At 34.3% G+C, this 19,388-nt stretch overlaps 1 protein-coding gene across 27 annotated transcripts in view; it reads left to right on the top strand.

The window, feature by feature from the left end:
* FOXP2 (forkhead box P2) overlaps nucleotides 1-19,388 on the top strand; it is a 536,717-nt gene that overhangs the window by 121,252 nt on the left and 396,077 nt on the right. For 2 of the 27 annotated variants that reach the window (XM_055084891.1, XM_055084875.1), the window contains one exon: nucleotides 7,713-7,761. The exons of the other annotated variants lie outside the window; for them this stretch is intronic. The gene's annotated coding sequence lies outside the window, so the exon portion shown is untranslated. The remainder of the gene's footprint in view (nucleotides 1-7,712; nucleotides 7,762-19,388) is intronic. 27 annotated transcript variants of the gene reach the window in all.

The raw sequence follows: 19,388 nt of genomic DNA, 5'->3' as shown, positions 1-19,388 counted from the left end.
ATATTGACTACATTTCCTGTGTTGTACATTACATCCTTATAACTTATTTTGTACCTAGTAGTTTGTGCCTCTTGATACCCTTCATCTGTTTGCCTGTCCTCCCACCTCTCTCCCCTCTGGTAACCACTAGTTTGTTCTCTGTATCTGTGAGTTCATTTCTGTTTTGTTATATTCGTTCATTTGTTTTATTTTTCAGATTATACATATGTGTGAAAACACAGTATTTGTCTTTCTCTGTATCATTTATTTCACTTATTTCACTAAGCAGGACCATCCATGTTGTTGCAAATGGTGAAATTTCATTCCTTTTTATGGCTGAGTAGTATTTCATTGTCTATATATTCCACTTCTTATTTATTCACTCATCTGTTGATAAACACTTAGGTTGCTTCCATATCTTGGCTATTGTAAATAATGCTGCTATGCACATTGGGTTGCATGTATCTTTTCAAATTATTGTTTTCATTTTCTTTGGATAAATACCCAGGAGTGGAATTGCTGGATCATATGGTGGTTCTATTTTTAATTTTTTGAGGAGCCACTAAACTGTTACCCATTGTGTCTGCACCAACTTACATTCTCACCAACAGTGTACAAGGGTTCCCTTTTCTCCACATCCTTGCCAACACTTGTTATTTCTTGTCTTTTTGAACAGCAACCATTCTAACAGGTGTGAGGTGACATCTTATGATAGTTTTGATTTTCATTTCCCTGATGATTAGTGATGTTGAAATCTTTTCATGGGCCTGTTGTCCATATGTGTGTCTTCTTAGAAAAAAATGCCTATTTGGGTCCTCTGCCCATTTTTTTTTTTTTTTTTTTTTTTTTTTGGTACACAGGCCTCTCACTGTTGTGGCCTCTCCCATTGTGGAGCACAGGCTCCGGACGCGCAGGCTCAGCGGCCATGGCTCATGGGCCTAGCTGCTCCGTGGCATGTGGGATCTTTCCGGACCGGGACATGAACCCGTGTCCTCTGCATTGACAGGCGGACTCTCAACCACTGCACCACCAGGGAAGCCCTCTCTGCCCATTTTTTGATTGGGTTGTTGGTTTTTTTTGATATTGAGTTATATGAGTCTTTAAAAATATATTTTGGATATTAATGCCTTCTTGGACATATTTGTTTGAAAATATTTTCTCCCATTGAGTAGGTTGCCTTTTTCTTTTGTTGATGGTTCCTTTACTGTGCAAAAGTTTTTAAGTTTGATTAGGTCCTATTTGTTTAGTTTTGCTGTTGTTGCCCTTGCCTGAGGAGACAGATCCAGAAAAAATTGCTACGACATTTGTCAAAGAACATACTGTCCATGTTTTCTTCTAGGAGTTTTATGGCTTCAGGTTTTACATTTAGGTCTTTAATTCATTTTGAGTTTATTTTTGTATATGGTGTGAGAAGATGTTTGTTTCATTCTTTTACATGTAGCTGTCCAGTTTCCCAACACCACTTATTGAAGAGACTGTCTTTTTCCCATTTTATATTCTTGCTTTCTCTGTCATAGATTAATTGACCATATGTGTGTGGGTTTATTTCTGGGCTCTCTATTCTGTTCCATTGATTGATCTATGTGTCTGTTTTTGTGCCAACACCATACTTTTTTGATTACTGTAGTTTTGTAGTTTAGTCTGAAGTCAGGGAGCATGATACCTCTAGTTTGTTCTATTTTCTCAAAGTTGCTTTGGCTGTTTGGGGTCTTTCATGGTTCCAAACCAATTTTAGAGTTATTTGTCCTTTTTCTATGAAGAATGTCTTGGGTATTTTGACAGGGATTGCATTAAATCTATAGATTGTTTTGGGTAGTATGGACATTTTAACAATATTAATTCTTGCAGTCCATGAACACCAGATATATTTCCATTTATTTGTATTGTTTTCAGTTTCCTTCATCAATGTCTTATGGTTTTCAGGGTGCAGGTCTTTTACCTCCTTGGTTAAATTTATCCTTTGGTATTTTATCCTTTTTGATGTGATTGTAAATGGAATTGTTTTCTTGATTTTTCTTTCTGAGAGTTCATCATTAGTGTATGGTAAGTGCAACAGATTTCTGTATTTTAATCTTGTATCCTGCAACTGTACTGAATTCACTTATTAGTTCTAACAGTTTTTTTGTTGGAGTCTTTAGGATTTTCTATATATAGTGTCATGTCATCTGTAAATAGTGATAGTTTTACTTCTTTTCTTCTGAATTGAATGCCTTTTGTTTCTTTTTCTGTCTGATTGCTATGGCTACGACTCCTAATACTATGTTAAATAGAAGTGGCAAGAGTAGGCATCCTTGTCTTGTTTCTGATCTTAGAGGAAAAGCTTTTGGCTTTTCACTGTTGAGTATGATGTTAGCTGTGGCTTTGTCATAAATGGCATAATGGTAGTATTTAAAGCAATCCCAAGGATGTGATGGTTCTGGAAGAAGACACATATGAGTTGAGTCTTGAAGAACATGGAAAAATTGGTTACAAGATGAAGAGAAAAAGAATCCCAGAAGAGAATGAGGGCAGGAGATAGTGTAATCTCAGAGACCTATAAAGAGTATTGAATAAATGGACAAAAGGATTACTCTTACCAGTAATATATGAAAGTGAGAGTGCCAATTTTCCTGAAGGTTTGCCAGCAAATGCATTGTAATTTACCATAATATTGTTAGTACTTGAATAAACAAAAAACAATTATTAATGATACTCAAATTTAAATGTCTTTGCTAGCAAGGATATTTTTTTTCCATGTTGTCTTCCTGTAGTACTATTTTGGTTAGTATATTTTTGGATTTTTGTGTTTTCAATTTGCATATTCTCTTTGAATGTTAAAGACAGTACTCTATTTTTTTCTGTAAATACTTTATTTTCTTTGTGTGCTTTACTTTAAAATAGATATTTTTCATATTAAAGACATGTTCCATTGATTGATCTATGTGTCTGTTTTTGTGCCAACACCATACTTTTTTGATTACTGTAGTTTTGTAGTTTAGTCTGAAGTCAGGGAGCATGATACCTCTAGTTTGTTCTTTTTTCTCAAAGTTGCTTTGGCTGTTTGGGGTCTTTCATGGTTCCAAACCAATTTTAGAGTTATTTGTCCTTTTTCTATGAAGAATGTCTTGGGTATTTTGACAGGGATTGCATTAAATCTATAGATTGTTTTGGGTAGTATGGACATTTTAACAATATTAATTCTTGCAGTCCATGAACACCAGATATATTTCCATTTATTTGTATTGTTTTCAGTTTCCTTCATCAATGTCTTATGGTTTTCAGGGTGCAGGTCTTTTACCTCCTTGGTTAAATTTATCCTTTGGTATTTTATCCTTTTTGATGTGATTGTAAATGGAATTGTTTTCTTGATTTTTCTTTCTGAGAGTTCATCATTAGTGTATGGTAAGTGCAACAGATTTCTGTATTTTAATCTTGTATCCTGCAACTGTACTGAATTCACTTATTAGTTCTAACAGTTTTTTTGTTGGAGTCTTTAGGATTTTCTATATATAGTGTCATGTCATCTGTAAATAGTGATAGTTTTACTTCTTCCCTTCCAATCTGGATGTCTTTTATTTCTTTCTCTTGTCTTACTGATGTGACCATCTTCATCCTTTTGCATGTGGATATCCAGAGTTACCCCAGAACCATTTGTTAAAAAAAGACTACTCTTTCTCCTTATTGAGTTGTTTTGGCATCCTTGTCAAAAATCAATTGACTGTAAATGTGACTGCTTATTTCTGGATTCTCACTTCTATTCCCGTTGATCTGTATATCGATCCTTATTCGAGGACCGCACTTTTTCTTCTGAATTGAATGCCTTTTGTTTCTTTTTCTGTCTGATTGCTATGGCTACGACTCCTAATACTATGTTAAATAGAAGTGGCAAGAGTAGGCATCCTTGTCTTGTTTCTGATCTTAGAGGAAAAGCTTTTGGCTTTTCACTGTTGAGTATGATGTTAGCTGTGGCTTTGTCATAAATGGCATAATGGTAGTATTTAAAGCAATCCCAAGGATGTGATGGTTCTGGAAGAAGACACATATGAGTTGAGTCTTGAAGAACATGGAAAAATTGGTTACAAGATGAAGAGAAAAAGAATCCCAGAAGAGAATGAGGGCAGGAGATAGTGTAATCTCAGAGACCTATAAAGAGTATTGAATAAATGGACAAAAGGATTACTCTTACCAGTAATATATGAAAGTGAGAGTGCCAATTTTCCTGAAGGTTTGCCAGCAAATGCATTGTAATTTACCATAATATTGTTAGTACTTGAATAAACAAAAAACAATTATTAATGATACTCAAATTTAAATGTCTTTGCTAGCAAGGATATTTTTTTTCCATGTTGTCTTCCTGTAGTACTATTTTGGTTAGTATATTTTTGGATTTTTGTGTTTTCAATTTGCATATTCTCTTTGAATGTTAAAGACAGTACTCTATTTTTTTCTGTAAATACTTTATTTTCTTTGTGTGCTTTACTTTAAAATAGATATTTTTCATATTAAAGACATTTCTTTCAATTATTGCTATTTAGTATTTTGACTAGAAATGTGTAGTAAAATTATCTTTTGCCTGTTTATAAGCGTATTCATGTGATTTAGCTTAAGATGTTACAGATTTGTGTATATCATTTTTCCATCATATGTTTCTTTAACCATCATTATTAAGTATAATAGGGCCATGGTCTATTTTTTGAGAAATAGCTTAAAGATTTGATTCAGTTGGGTCTTTCTATATTAGTCACACCCATAATTCATTATCTGTACTTTCTAGTTACTTTAAATTGGAGCTTTAGAACCTAAAGACCCTTGAAGAGCAATCTGAGGGTAAAATTCTTCTGAGGGTAAAATATTTTTACTATTTTCCCAGCTTTTTACAGTTTTACATCTATATCTAATTTAATAGTAGTTGTTTTTTGTTGTTGTTTGGTTTTTTTTGCGGTACGCGGGCCTCTCACTGTTGTGGCCTATCCCGCTGAGGAGCATAGGCTCCGGACGCACAGGCTCAGCGACCATGGCTCACGGGCCCAGCTGCTTCGCGGCATGTGGGATCCTCCCAGACCGGGGCATGAACCTGCGTCCCTTGCATCGGCAGGCGGACTCTCAACCACTGCGCCACCAGGGAAGCCCAATAGTAGTTGTTTTAAGTCAACTTATCTTTAGCGATTTTTCCAAAGCATTCAATTAAGTTTTCAAAGTATTCTGCTTTTTTATTTTTGAATTCATATTTTATTCCATTACCTAATGAATGTTTAATTTAATCATGGAATTACAATGACGACTTCAATAGGAATAAACAAGTTCAAACCGTAGGAAATCGCATACTCAAGTAATTCAAGGAAAGTTTAATAAAGGGCCTATATAACAAAGGGGTAGGCAGGGTATAGGGAAATCCTAAGGGATTATGCAACACCCAAGAATGGTTATTCTAAAGTTATGTGCCTCCTTCTGACTTCTCACTGGTTGGACCTGACTGGAAGCTGAAGAAGTATATTGATGTGTATGGCATTGCTCACTTTGATAGAACAGACAGGAGAAAGAGCAGAGTGGAGAGTGGCACTGAACAGGCAAGCAAAACATATTTGGCAAACTTATGAACCAACACAGTCAGTCCTGATTTAGCATAATGGAGAACTGTATACACATCATATGTGTTCACATTCACTGTGATATGGGCATCAGTAAGTGTATTTAGTAAAAGGAATGAGGAACACTGTTGATCCAATGAGTGAGTTAAGAGTGCTTCTACTCTGGCACTCTAAACTATCAGCAACTTACTTTCCCCAAATTTGTTCTTACTCTTCATATCCAGATTAGGATTTCTATCTTGATCTTTCTAACTCTTCCCAAATTAGTGCAGCTTTCTTATCCTCTAAGTCTTCCCGTATCTGCATTAAATACTCCGGCAAATAAATTAGGCTGTCAGTTTTTTTTTTTATTATAGTCAAGAAAATTTCAGTGAAAAATTTGGAAAAAAGTTTTCCCTGGTGGTTTGGGTAACTGTTGTATTCCAGGGAGTTGCTTTAGTTATGGTTATTGGATTTCTTTCTTTCCCCCTCTTTATTATGTAATAGTTGATACATACAAAAGAATGTATGTAATGTTTTCATAAGTTCTGAACTGTAATAAGACAAACATTGTGAATCCACACCCAATAAAAGAATTAGAACATTACCAATAAAATGCATTAATTCATATTCACTATTTACTATTCCATTTTATAATTATCCCATATTTTACTTATCTATTTTATTGTCTGTAGACATTTTTAGTTTGTTTTTGCTATTGCAAACAACAGTAGAACATTTTTGTACATTTTATACATATTTATTAGTGCACATATGCAAGAGTTTCCCTAGGATCTTTCCTTAGGAGTGGGATAGCTCAGCCATATTGTGTGCATGTTCAGCTTTAAAAGACAATGCCAAACTATTTTCCTAAATGTATGCATCAGTTTACACTTCTGCCAGCACATATAAGTCTTCTACGTGCTGTATATGCTCATCAGCATTTGTCAGACAAGTCCCTTTTTTTTTTCTTTTGATCAATCTAATGGGTAAAAAAAGGTGAATCATGATGTTCTTAATTTGCATTTCCTGGATTACTAATCAGGTTGATCAGCCTTTAATTTTGTTTATTGGTCATTGGGCATTTATGTTTTTTTCTTTTTCCCTCTCCCATTTTTCTGTTGGGTTATGCATCTGTTGCATATTGATTTGAAGGAATTCTTTATATATAGTATTTATAAGTTGATAGATACGTAGATAGATAGGTAGATAGATAGATGGCAAAAACAGTCTCTTAATTTGTGATTATACATAGTGAATATATTATCCCAATTTATGGTATATCTTTTTACTTTAAGTGACTTGATGAAGTGAAAGTCTTAATTTTAATTTAATTTATCCATGTTTCTTTTATGGTTAGTATTTTTTGTTTCTTATTTAAGCAAACATTTCCAATTTTGCAATCACAAAGTTATTTTTTCTTTATTTCCTTCTAGAAATTTAAAGTTCTGTCTTTTTCATTTAAGTCTTCCTTCCTTTGGGAATATATATATATATATATATATATAGATATAATTTATATATATATATATAATTTATATATATAATACATATATATGTGTTTTGTGTATGGTATGATGGAGATCAATTTCATTTTATTCTTTATAGCTAACCAGTAATTCTAGCACTGTTTTTGGCAAGTCCATGCCTTCTCTGTCCTATTCTGTTGTCATTTATGTATGACCCTATTTTGGGGGCTTTATTCTGTTTGATTAGTAAATTACTCCATCTCTGAACTTCACTGTCTTAATTACTATATATTTCCTAAGACTTCCGCTTTCTTAGAAATGCCTTGGTTATTCATAGGTTGTTGCTTTTCCGTATGAATTTTACAGTCAGCTTTGTAGTTTGCATAAAAGCCTTTGGGATTTTCATGGAAATAATATTGATTCCATAAATTAGTATGGGAGAACTCTGAGTGATACTGAGTCTTCCTATTGATGAACATTTTATTCCTCTCTATTTATACATTCTCAGCTTCTTTCAATAGAGTTTTACAGTTTTCTTTATGAAGAACATGTACAAATTTCTAAATATTCATATTTTTAGAATCTTTATACCTTATGTTTTTTAGTTATTATACAAAATACATTTCCTATGTCAACAATTATATTATGTGTAAAACACAGTTTTATTGTTTCCTTTTAAAATCTTCTACCTGTTATTATTTTTTTCTTTATTTCTCAGCTGACAAGAACTTTGAGGAGAGTTTACAGTGTTGGAAGAAGCACTCACAGTGGGCATCTTTATTTTTTTCCTTATTTTAAAGAGAGTATTTCCAGTGTTTTTGGAAGGTAGTTGATAAGATTTAAAAAGTTATATTAATAGATTTTAAGAGTTGTAAAAACTCTCATAGATGTGACCCCTCTCACATGCTGTTTTTGCCTTTGAGAAGAGGTTCTCCCCGATTTGCTACTGAATTTAAATCATAGCTTTACTGTTGTTAACTTTTCCTGAATGTTGTGATTAAACCCTACTTGATCACAATAGATTCCCTATTATTCTTATATCCTGCTGGCTTTGGTTTGCTAATATTTGTTTAGGATTTTGGCCTGTTATTTGTCTTTCTCAAATAGAACTTTTCTGACTGAGCTATTAGGGTGGGAGTTTTTTGGTTTTATTTTTGTTTTGTATTGTGTGGCATGTTTGTAAGATTGGAAAGATAAATTCCTTCAAAGTTTGATAGAATTTTGCCTCTTGCTTGTAAATTAATCTGGGTCTTTTGTGGCTTTTCTTTCTTTTCTTTTCTTTCCCTTTTTTTAGGAATTTTTTTTTTTTTTTTTTTTTTTTTAGAAATTACTGGTTCATCTTATTTTGCCTTTCAACTGCTCCCTCGCCTTTTTCTAGCAATTTTTAACTTTCTTCTGTATTTTGTCATAATGTTCATATTATTCTGTTATTTTCCCACTGAATTGCTTTTTTTGTTTGTTTGCTTGTTTCCCCCTCTTTTCCCCTCTGACTTTTAGTAAATGCTTCATATATGCCAGGCAGTCTGCCAAAAATCTTTACAAAAATTATTACATTATTTTTTCCCATTTTACTTATAAGCGGCTCTGAGAGGATAACGGGCCTAAAGTCACATAGTTGGTGGTGGAGCTGAATTGCACTTGTTTTCCTTATGGATCACACAGGCTCTTGTCAGTAGAACACAATGTCCATTTTCTAATCCCTGAGTTGAAGGAAGTGAGCCATGACATTTGTCTGAAAGATTCAACTTGGAGGGAAAAAGAACAACTCGTAAAATGTTTTGCCTTCAATCTGTGACTTTGAAGCACATTTTAAAGCACTCCAGTTTACATTTTTATCCATTATTGAAAATCCTAATAGATTCTATTTTGAGTTTTTAAAAAATGTTATTATGGAAATATTCTTATTGTAGCTTTTCCCTTTGTACACTAAATAAAACCTCAGATCATTTGTTTGACTCACAGGAACATATTGTGGTGACTCGGGATGCCTTTGTGCAATGACTTGATGGTTTTCTTCCTCCAAATATAGTCATTGGTTATTCTCATCCACTCCCTTGAAGATGGAACAATTCATATGAAACTTGAAACTCTTCACCACTTTTTATTTATATGTCCACTAACATTTGGCACCTTTCTGTACAATGGCTGGGCTGTTTTATGTTCCTCTAAATATTTACTTCATCTCATCTTCTTTATTTTAATGTGCTTCAGCAAGAATAGCTTGCTCTTAGAATTTCTTTGTTTAGCAGATTAGAAAATGAGAATTTCCAGCTTTCCAGTATATTTGGAAACTTTAATGTTGCCATTTAAGCTTTCAGCTTTTGAAAGTTTGCCATTTCATTATCTCTTTTCCATTTTTGTCAGATAACGTGGTAAAAATATCATTATTATGTCTGTCTTATTTACCTTAATCATTCTCTTTATTATTTTGTTAATTTCTTGGTTTTATGCAGGGAACAACATCACTGGTATATATTTCTCTTACAGTCTTTCCCAATATTGATTTCTGCTTGAGTCAGCCTAGATTGAAATTCTTACTTATTTTAGTGTTAAGTTGCAGTAACACAGGCTTCAGTGAAATCCATTTTACCTACGGCTTCTTGATTATTTGAAGTTATAGACTCCAGTATGTTGAGCCACTGGAATCTTTGCAAAAGAGAAAAGAGAATCATTTTCTCCCCCTGAAACTTTGGTGTACTAAACCAGTGCTCTATGTCAGATTTCATGAAGTTCAAACAAATTTTGGTACGCGGGTTTGGAATAATTACATAATTGTAATCATTCGTAAAAATAGGGAATACTATTTAGAGTGTTTCGACAATTATAGATTTTATAGGAAGGCTGCAAGATTTCCATCATTTTGTTATGGTGGAATCACTGTGAGCATGGAAGAAATTCAAAAAGCCTGTGGCCTGACTTCAGGGTTGAGGTTCAGTTCCCTTCTAGCTGAAGTTTTATATTTCAAATCAGTCAGTCTTTATTTATTTATTTATTTATTTAGTGTTTCTAGAGGAAAAAAAAAAAACCAAACAAAACACATTTTATGCTCAGAGCAAAGACCCCAAACACCCAAACAGCATTCTGATTTGTCTATCTTCTAGTCCCTGATGCTTTTACTTTCCTAAAGCTTTGTGCTTTCTTTTTCTTCAGTAAACACTTAAAAAATATATTGCTTGCCATTGTAATTCAACACAAGGACCAGAGAATTGCAAGCCTTTCTTGAATATCTGTCTTAGATTTCTGCATTTTACTTATGTTGTGAAACTTCATTTTTACAGAGTTAGAGGGAATTTATTTATTTAGGTAGAATTCATTTATTGTTTCTCTTATAATAACTATTTTCTACCCTTCTAAAAATATTTGAGGTGGTTTACAACATTCAGTGCAACAAAAATTATGAAGCAAAGAAACAGAGCAAAAGGACAATATCAGTGGGAAATTTAAAATGAAATAAGGAGCAAAGTTAATATATACATGGACAATATCAAGTCTAATGTCCTTGCAAGAGATGGGCCACAAACTGGGCTCTCCCTAACCACAGATGGCAAAAGAGAAATATGGTAATTTACGTGACTCACACAGTATCTGTAATATCACAGCAAACCAGTCTTACCAGGGTACTGAGGGCATGGCGAAATAAAAAATTTCAATAATACCACTGCCTTCAATGCAATAATAGGTTCCACTGGGGCTTTTTCATATGCGTTTCTTAATTTATTCTGATGGCATATCAGAAAAGGCTCATATCAACAAATTTAGTTCTTTGAAAGATCAAAGTATTCTACTAGACAGATCTTCCTCAATTTACACTGGGATTATGTCCAGATAAATCCATCCCTGGGTTGAAAATATTGTATGTCGGAAATGTATTTAATACACCTCACCTACCAAACATCATAGCTTAGCCTAACTTACAGTTGGGCATAGTCATGTAACACAAAGCCTATTTTATAATAGCATGTTGGATATCTCATGTAGTTTATTGAATACTGTACTGAAAGTGAAAACCAGAATGGTTGTATTGATGCAAAATGGTTGTAAGTGGATGGGTTGTTTACCCTCATGATCACGTGGCTGACTGGGAGCTACAGCTTGCTGCCACTGCCCAATATCACAAGAGAGTATTGTACCACATATCACTAGCCTGGGAAAAGACCAAATTTCAAAATTTGAAGTACGGTTTCTATGGAATGCATATTGTTTTCACACCATTGTAAAGTCAAAAAATTGTAAGTCGAACCATCTTAAGTCAGGGACCATCTGTAGTACAATACTATCTGCTCATGTGACCAAATCAGATAAGTTTCAGATTATGCCACTGTGTAGTCCCCAGAATGGGATGCACAAGAGTATCTTTGAGTGTTGTTGGAATGACATACCAAGACTTTTTCTGCATTTTAATTTTGTTTTAGCTTTAATAAAAGAAAAATAAACTTTAAGCTTTAGTAGTCTTACTCTATAGATTGAGACTGTTGTACTCAGTTAGTGCCTTGGTTAGATTGTCACATGTCCTTTTAGTTTCAAGAGCTGTCCTGAAGAATAGAGAAGGTATCCCATGAGGCACAGAGTTTAATTGTGGTACCTTCACTGTTTAGTTCATTACACTTAGATGATATCTGATTAAGCGGATTTTTTGGAATGTTTAATTTTGTTTTACCTGTGAAATAAGTGACTTAAAGTAATTGTAGTGTGAAAATAATAGTAATGTCAACCGGCAAACAGCAAGAAGAAAAGAGCTACTACTTCTACTCTTAGCCCTTTGTCATTAACAAAACTAATTTTAAAACAACCTAAATAATTCTGACAAGAAGTCAGCCAAAAATATTTGATTATTAGAAGGACTATTCGAAATAAAGGTTTACTTCCACTATCATGAAATATGTACCTCTTGTGCCTTGAAATAGTAGGTACTATGAACCTATTATAAGTTATATGGTATATTTAGAACTAAATATCCAGAACATGAAGACAAATCCCATTTTCTTCAGCAGTTCAGATTCAGTTGATACTCAACCAAGTATTTTACAAAATTTCACTAAACACAATGATAAATAAAAGTCCCCTTTGTGACTCTTAATAGTGAAAGACAAAAAGCATATCCTCGGGGAAATCTCATGTTCTCCCTGTCATAAGAAGTTTGCCATGTAATTGGATGAAACTACAGATGCCTCTAATTTGTCTCAGCTTACCTTATTGCTAAATTTTGATTCAATTAATGAGTAAGGAAAAAACTGAAAGAAACTTATTCTATAGCAAGAGAATTCTGAAACTGGATTTTAGAAATGTTTCATCATTATTTATAATGCTTTCTTTTTGCTGAAAACAGTATTGTGTCACATATCAAAAACTCTCACATTTGTACACTTAAAAACATTTGGAAATAGCTTTTCTAATCTATTTTTAAAACCTACAAAATGAAATGTTTTCATGAGCTTTGAAGCCGTTTGTCCAAAATGTAAAAGTTCCAGTCAGTTTTCAAAAACAACTGACTGTAGGGAATATGAAAATTTACTAAATGAAATGTTTATATACTGACTGGTTTCATACAGAGAAATCACCCATCAGCCTGGCCCAAGATTCTGGGAGCCTTTCAGACCTTTTCTGTGGGTAGACTTGTGCCTACTAAGATTCCTAATTAGAGGGATTTGCCAGTTTCCTTTTTTTCAGCAGCTTGTAATCTCTGGCTCCCTCTTTTATAACAGATGAAGGAGTTTGGAAAATAATACCATGATTTAGTAAACAGATAAAGATGCACTTCCATTTTGATCCATGTGAGTCATTGTTATAAAATTAGGTCGTTTTGTGAAACTAGATAGGAAATAAAATGTGAAATTAAAAAAAAAAAACCCTTGAAACCACACCTTCTAGTTGTTGCTAAGGTAAAGATATTCAAAAGCATGATTGGAATGAAGTAATAAGCAAGATGGCAGAACAGGAAGACCCTGACCTTGCTTCCTTGCCCAGAAACCCAGATTGAACAGCAGTCTATGGACTAATTCCCTTTACGAGAAATCCAGAAACCACTTAAAAGATTCCTGCAACCTGAGTAAGGATAAAACCAGCTTCAGTGCAACTGGTGGGAAATTTGTGGTGTCTCTCAACGTAGCTGCTCCCCTTGGCACAGCTGTGGTCAGGAGGAAACACCCAGCTCCCAGGCTTTCCCTGGCGAGGAAAAGACTGGACCGTGCATGCAGCATTCTGACTTTTCACAGGTGTGGGAGGGCTGCCTGATGGACTAGCTTCTGTCTCACTTGTATTAGAGTGCTGATGGGACAAGGCCTATCCTAGCTAAGAACAAAAAAGAACTGGGCACCATATTGCTGCTCCAGAGGGCCCATACAGCTTTGGGGCCCCTCCCTTAAGAGAGAAAAAGAAGAGTGGAGCATATTCCCAATGTACTAGCTTTTCAGGGGACTGTCTGAGGAATTCGTTTCTGACTAGCTCAATTCAGGGTCCTGATGCGACCTGGCATCACTGTTGTTTTGGTTTTTTTTTTTTTTTGACATCTTTATTGGAATATAACTTCTTTACAGTTGTGTGTTTCTGCTGTATAACAATGTGAATCAGCTATACATATACATATATCCCCATATCTCCTCCCTCGTGCGTCTCCCTCCCACCCTCCCTCTCCCATCCTTCTAGGTCGACCTGGCGTATGTACTCTTGATGCCTACAGGCTGCTGAGAACTAAAAGAGCTGGGCAGCATGCTGCTGCTTGAGGACCCACAGTATAGCGGACAGACACCAGAGGGAGCAAGAGATTACAACCTGCTGAAGAAAAGGAAACTGGCAAATCCCACTAGGAATCTTAGTAAGCACAAGTGCAGAGAAGATATATCCACAAAACAGGTTTGAAAGTTTCCCAGAATCTTGGGCTGGGCTGATGGGTGATTTCCCTGTATGAAACCAGTCATTAAAGAGTGGGAGACATATCAATACAAAGTTACAAGGAACATGAAGAAACAGGGGGAAATGGCCCAATCAAAGCAACAAACTACATCTCCATAAACCAACCCTAAAGAAATGGAGGCATATGAATGACCTGGCAAAATATTCAAAATAACCTTCATAAAGATGCTCTTTGAGCGCAGAAAAACAATGCATGAACAAAATGAGAATTTCTAAATAAGCCTGTGTCTATTGAATACCTTTTATCCATAATTAATACCCTTAAAAAACAAAAAACGCCTGGCCTCGGTGGATTTGCTAGTGAATTACCTCAAACATTTAAGGAGGAAATTATACAAATTCTCTATAATTTTTTTCACGAGATAGAAGCATAAGGAATACGTCCCAAATTGGTCTATGAGGCCACCATTACCTAGTACAAAACCAGACAAAGATATTGCAGGAAAAGAAAAGTACAGACCAGTATTTCTCATGAACATATGTGTAAAAATCCTCACAAAAGATTAGCAAATTGTATCCATCAGTGTATGAAAAGAATTATTTACCATGACCAAGAGGGATTTACCCCAGGCATACCACGCTGTTTCACCATTTGAAAATCAGTCAATGTAATCCATCACATCAACAAGCTAAAGAAGAAAAATCACATGATCCTATCAGTAGATGCAGAAAAAGCATGAAAAATCCAACATCCGCTCATCATAAAAACTCTCAATAGAAAAGAACTTCCTCATCTTGATAAAGAACATTTATAAAAAACATAGAGGTAACATTATACTTAATGGTGAGAAACTAAAAGCTTTCCCACTAAGATCAGGAACAAGGCAAAGATGTTACCTCTGACATCATTCCTTTTCAACATTGTGCTGGAAGTCCTAGATCATGCAATAAAACAAGAAGAGGAAATGAAAGATATATAGACTGGGAAGGAGGAAATAAAACTTTTTTGTTTGCAGATGACATGATCATCTATATAGAATATCTGAATAAATTTCTAAAAAAAACCCGTGGAACTAATGAACAATTAAAAGCAAGGTTGCAGGATACAAGGTTAATATACAAATGTTAATTGCATTCCTATATACAAGCAGTGAACACATGGAATTTGAAATTAAAAACCACAATACCATATATATTAGAACCCCACAAATGAAATACTTAGGTATAAATCTAACAAGATAGGTATAGGATCTATATGAGGAAATCTACAAAACTTTGATGAAGTTAATCAAAGAACTGAATAAATGGAGAGGTGTTGCATGTTCATGAATAAGAAGACTCAGTACTGTCAGATGTCAGTTCTTCCCAAATGTATCCATAGATTCAGTGCACAATCACACATCACAGCAAGTTATTTTGTGGATATTGACAAACTGATTCTAAAGTTTATGTAGAGAGGCAAAAGATCCAGAATAGTCAACACAATATTGAAAACAAATTTGGAGGACTGACACTACCTGACTACAAGATTTACTACAATAAAGCTGCAGTAATGAAGACATTGTGGTATTGCCAAAAGAATAGGGGAATAGATTAATGGAACAGAAGAGAGAGCCCAGAAATTGGCCCATATAAATATAGTCAACTGATTTTGACAAAGGAGCAAAGGCAATTGAGTGGAGAAAAAATAAGTGTTTTCAACAAATGGTGTTGGAACAACTGGACACGCACAGTCAGAAAAAGTGCATCTAGACACAGTTCTTACACCCTTCACAAAATTTAATTCAAAATGGATCACAGACCTACAGTAAAATATAAAACTATAAAACTAGAAAGTAACATCAGAGAAAATCTAAATGACCATGTGTTTGACAATGACTTCTTAGACGTAAAACCAAAGGCATGATTTGTGAAAGAAATAATTGATAAGCTGGAATTAATTTAAATTACAATTTTTTCCTCTATAAAAGACACTGTCAAGAGAATGAAAAGAGAAGCCACAGACTTGCAAATATGTATCTGATGAAAGGACTATTATCCAAAACATATAAAGAACCCTTAAAACTCAACAATATGAAAACAAACAGCCTGATTAAAAAATGGGCCAAAGACCTTAACAGACACCTCACCAGTGAAGAGATACAGATGGGAAGTAAGCACATGAAAAAATGCCCCACACCAATGTCATCAGGGAAATGCAAATTAAAGCAAACATACTACTACAAGCTTATTAGGACCACTACAAGTGTCCTGAACGCTGACCACACCAACTGCTGATGAGGGTAGGGAGAAGCTGAACTCTCATTCATTGCTATTGGGAATGCAAAGTGGTACAGCCACTTTGAAAGAGAATTTGGTGGTTTCTCACAATACTAAACATAACACTTACCATTTGATCCAAAAATTGCTCTCTTTGGTATTTACCCAAAGGAGTTGAAAACTTATGTCCACACAGAAACTTGCACACAAATGTTTTTGGAAGTGTCATTCATAATTGCTCAAACTTGGAAGCAATCAAGATGTCTTTTTTCTGATGAGTGGATAAATAAACTGGTATATCCAATCGATGGAATATTAGTGCTAAAAAGAAATGCGCTCTCAAGCCATGAGAAGACATGAAAGAAGCTTAAATGCATAATACTAAGTAAAAGAAATCAATCTGGAAAGGCTGTAAACTATATGATTCCAACTATATGACAATCTGGAAAGGTAAAACCATGAAGACAGTTAAAAAGATTAGTGATTACCAGGGGCTGGTGGGGGGAGAGAGATGAATAGGCAGAACATAGAGGATTTTTAGGGCAGTGTAAATGCTCTGTTTGATACTATAACAGATACATGTTATTATACATTTGTCCAAACTCTGAGAATGAACAACAGTGTAAGCTAACCCTAATGTAAACTGTGGATTCCGCATGATAATGATGTGTCAATGTAGGTTCCTTTATTGTAACAAATATACCACTCTGGTTTGGAGTGTTGATAATGGTTGAGACTATGCATGTGTGGGGATAGGGAGCGTATGAGGTACCTCTAAACTGCTCTAAGAAATCGTCTTATAGCATCCTTTAGAAACTTAGTATTTATGCTCCAAAATGCAGGTTTTCAAACTTTTAATTCTGTAAAAATGCTGGGCAAAAATTAGTACTTAGTGGCTATTTCCTAATGGTTAGATGAATTGACTGATTAATCTACTATCACAAATGAAACAGTATTACAGCAGCTCTTTCTTTGTTTACTTTTTAAAAGTGAGGGAGAATCGAGTTCTATATTTTTGGAGTTCCATCTGTTTCATTTGTTTTATCATTCAAAAGTGTTAACATCTAGTAAATAAATTGCCATGTTATATTATTACTAATTCTGCCAGATATTTCTTTGGAATGTAGCAAAATATTTTGCATTAGAACAAATCATTTCTTTGAGACGTCTTTTATCATAATGTCGTGAGTTTCAAGCAGTAAATGTGTAGATAACAGGGTTTTTTTTATTGCTAGTTTTTGTAAAGTCCCTGCAAATTTGTGTTAAAGGTTTTGCTTCATGTCAAAAACTTTTGTGAGCTCCTCTTCCCTTTTTATGTGTCTTATGCATATATAGTATTTTTATTTGTTTTGGTAGGAAATGTTCATGTATTAAATGTGGTGGCAGTCGGTTTTGATATACACTGGTTTAGGAGAAAGCATCTGCAGAAGAAATTGAGTATTTGGTTATGTTGAAATGTGGGTGGAAGACAGATGCTTTTAGACCCCATCTTCATCACCCAGTGCCACACCAGTGAATGTAAAATACTAGCGGGAATTTCAGGAACTGAGATTGCCTACTCAGCCAAAAAGAGCATAAATAAAATAATTAAAAGATTTCATCATATTACCATAGTTACATGAGCATTTTGGTTTCAGAAGTAAAAAAAAAAAATTTAAAAAAAAAAAGAAAAGATTTCTACAGAAGTCTTCTACAAGGAACCATTCTTCTGCATGGGGTTCTAAGGTCTGTACTAAGTAAAAAGTTTTATTTAAAACATATTCTGTATTTTGTGACATTCATGTGGAACTTTTTATGTCTGTCTATGTCTGTATATGGCATGCCTGATTTGGAAAACAAAATGTACTTCACGTGTGTTTTGCCAAAAATAGGCAAGAGCTTAGAACAACTGTTCACCTTCAAAGAACGATCTAGTATGAAGACAGATGCAGCATTTAATCTTTTACCATACTCAAGCCTCCTTCATGAAATATTCACATGATCAGTGTTGGGATTGTCCTATTTATTACCTTAGTAAATGCTAAAAGATGTATTGTCTTCCTTGCTTCTGTAGAAGCAAAGGAAAGGAAACAATAGCACTGAGAAGAATTATATGTTTTACTTTTTTTTGTAGGAAACCTCTACTTCATTTCTGTATAGCCTATGATTACAAATAACTTCCCTTCAAATTCTATAGTACATTCATTTCCTTATATTAGTCATATTTTACTATATTTGCTTCATATTTGTTTCATATGTACTGAAATATTTGCAGTTTATAAGTACAGACTTTTCATCAATAGAATAATAAATTCCCAAAAAGTGGATACACACTCTGAAATGTCTTTTCCTTGAGGATTTTCTTCAAAATATAAAAACCATGCATTGTTTCATTGTATTTTGTTTGTTTCTTTTAAAACATATTCTTTATTTCATGGGTATTGTATGCATCATTATATGAGGGGTTGTTATGGGAATTGTTTTAATCATTTATTATTCTAGTTAGAGAGGAAAATTGTTTACATGATAGCTCTAAGAACTATACCTAATTTTGTTGTAAATATTACTAAAAAGAGTTATTTAAAAAACAGCCTTCGGGCTTCCCTGGTGGCGCAGTGGTTGCGCGTCCGCCTGCCGATGCAGGGGAACCGGGTTCGCGCCCCGGTCCGGGAAGATCCCATATGCCGCGGAGTGGCTGGGCCCGTGAGCCATGGCCGCTGGGCCTGCGCGTCCGGAGCCTGTGCTCCACAAAGGGAGAGGCCACAACAGTGAGAGGCCCGCGTACCACAAAAAAAAAAAAAAAAAAAGAAGAAAACATAAAAAACAGCCTTCTTTCAAAGTTTAAACTGCTCTTCCCAGGCAGTAATGACTTTTAGACTGATCTTATTCATTTCCACTTTCTTTAAAGTTGATTTTTTTCTTTAAATTTTATTTGGATAACTGATGATTCAGGACTTTCTAGGCAGAGATGTTGCATGAATATTTATATCACTGTTAACACCATTTCAGTATTTGTCTTATTTCTACATTTAATATTTAAGATGCTTATTGATTTTTCTTCTGCAAGTTATTGGCAATTCTTAGGTTTTTTTCATTAATCATATAAAGATTTCAGATACTTCAGATATTTCTAGATTGGACCTTTATAACTCCTTCCATAGGATTTTATGATTTTGTTAATAAGTAATGGAAATTAGATAAAATGTGATCCATGAATCTGGAATTAATTCTCCTTGAATTTCTAATGCATTTATGGTATTCTGATGACACAAATGGTTGTCTTTTTATCATAGAATAGAGTTGATAA

Source organism: Physeter macrocephalus, chromosome 5, assembly GCF_002837175.3.
Source record: "Physeter macrocephalus isolate SW-GA chromosome 5, ASM283717v5, whole genome shotgun sequence".
In the NCBI taxonomy this organism is placed as follows: domain Eukaryota; kingdom Metazoa; phylum Chordata; class Mammalia; order Artiodactyla; family Physeteridae; genus Physeter; species Physeter macrocephalus.
This window is presented reverse-complemented; position numbering and strand designations above follow the sequence as displayed.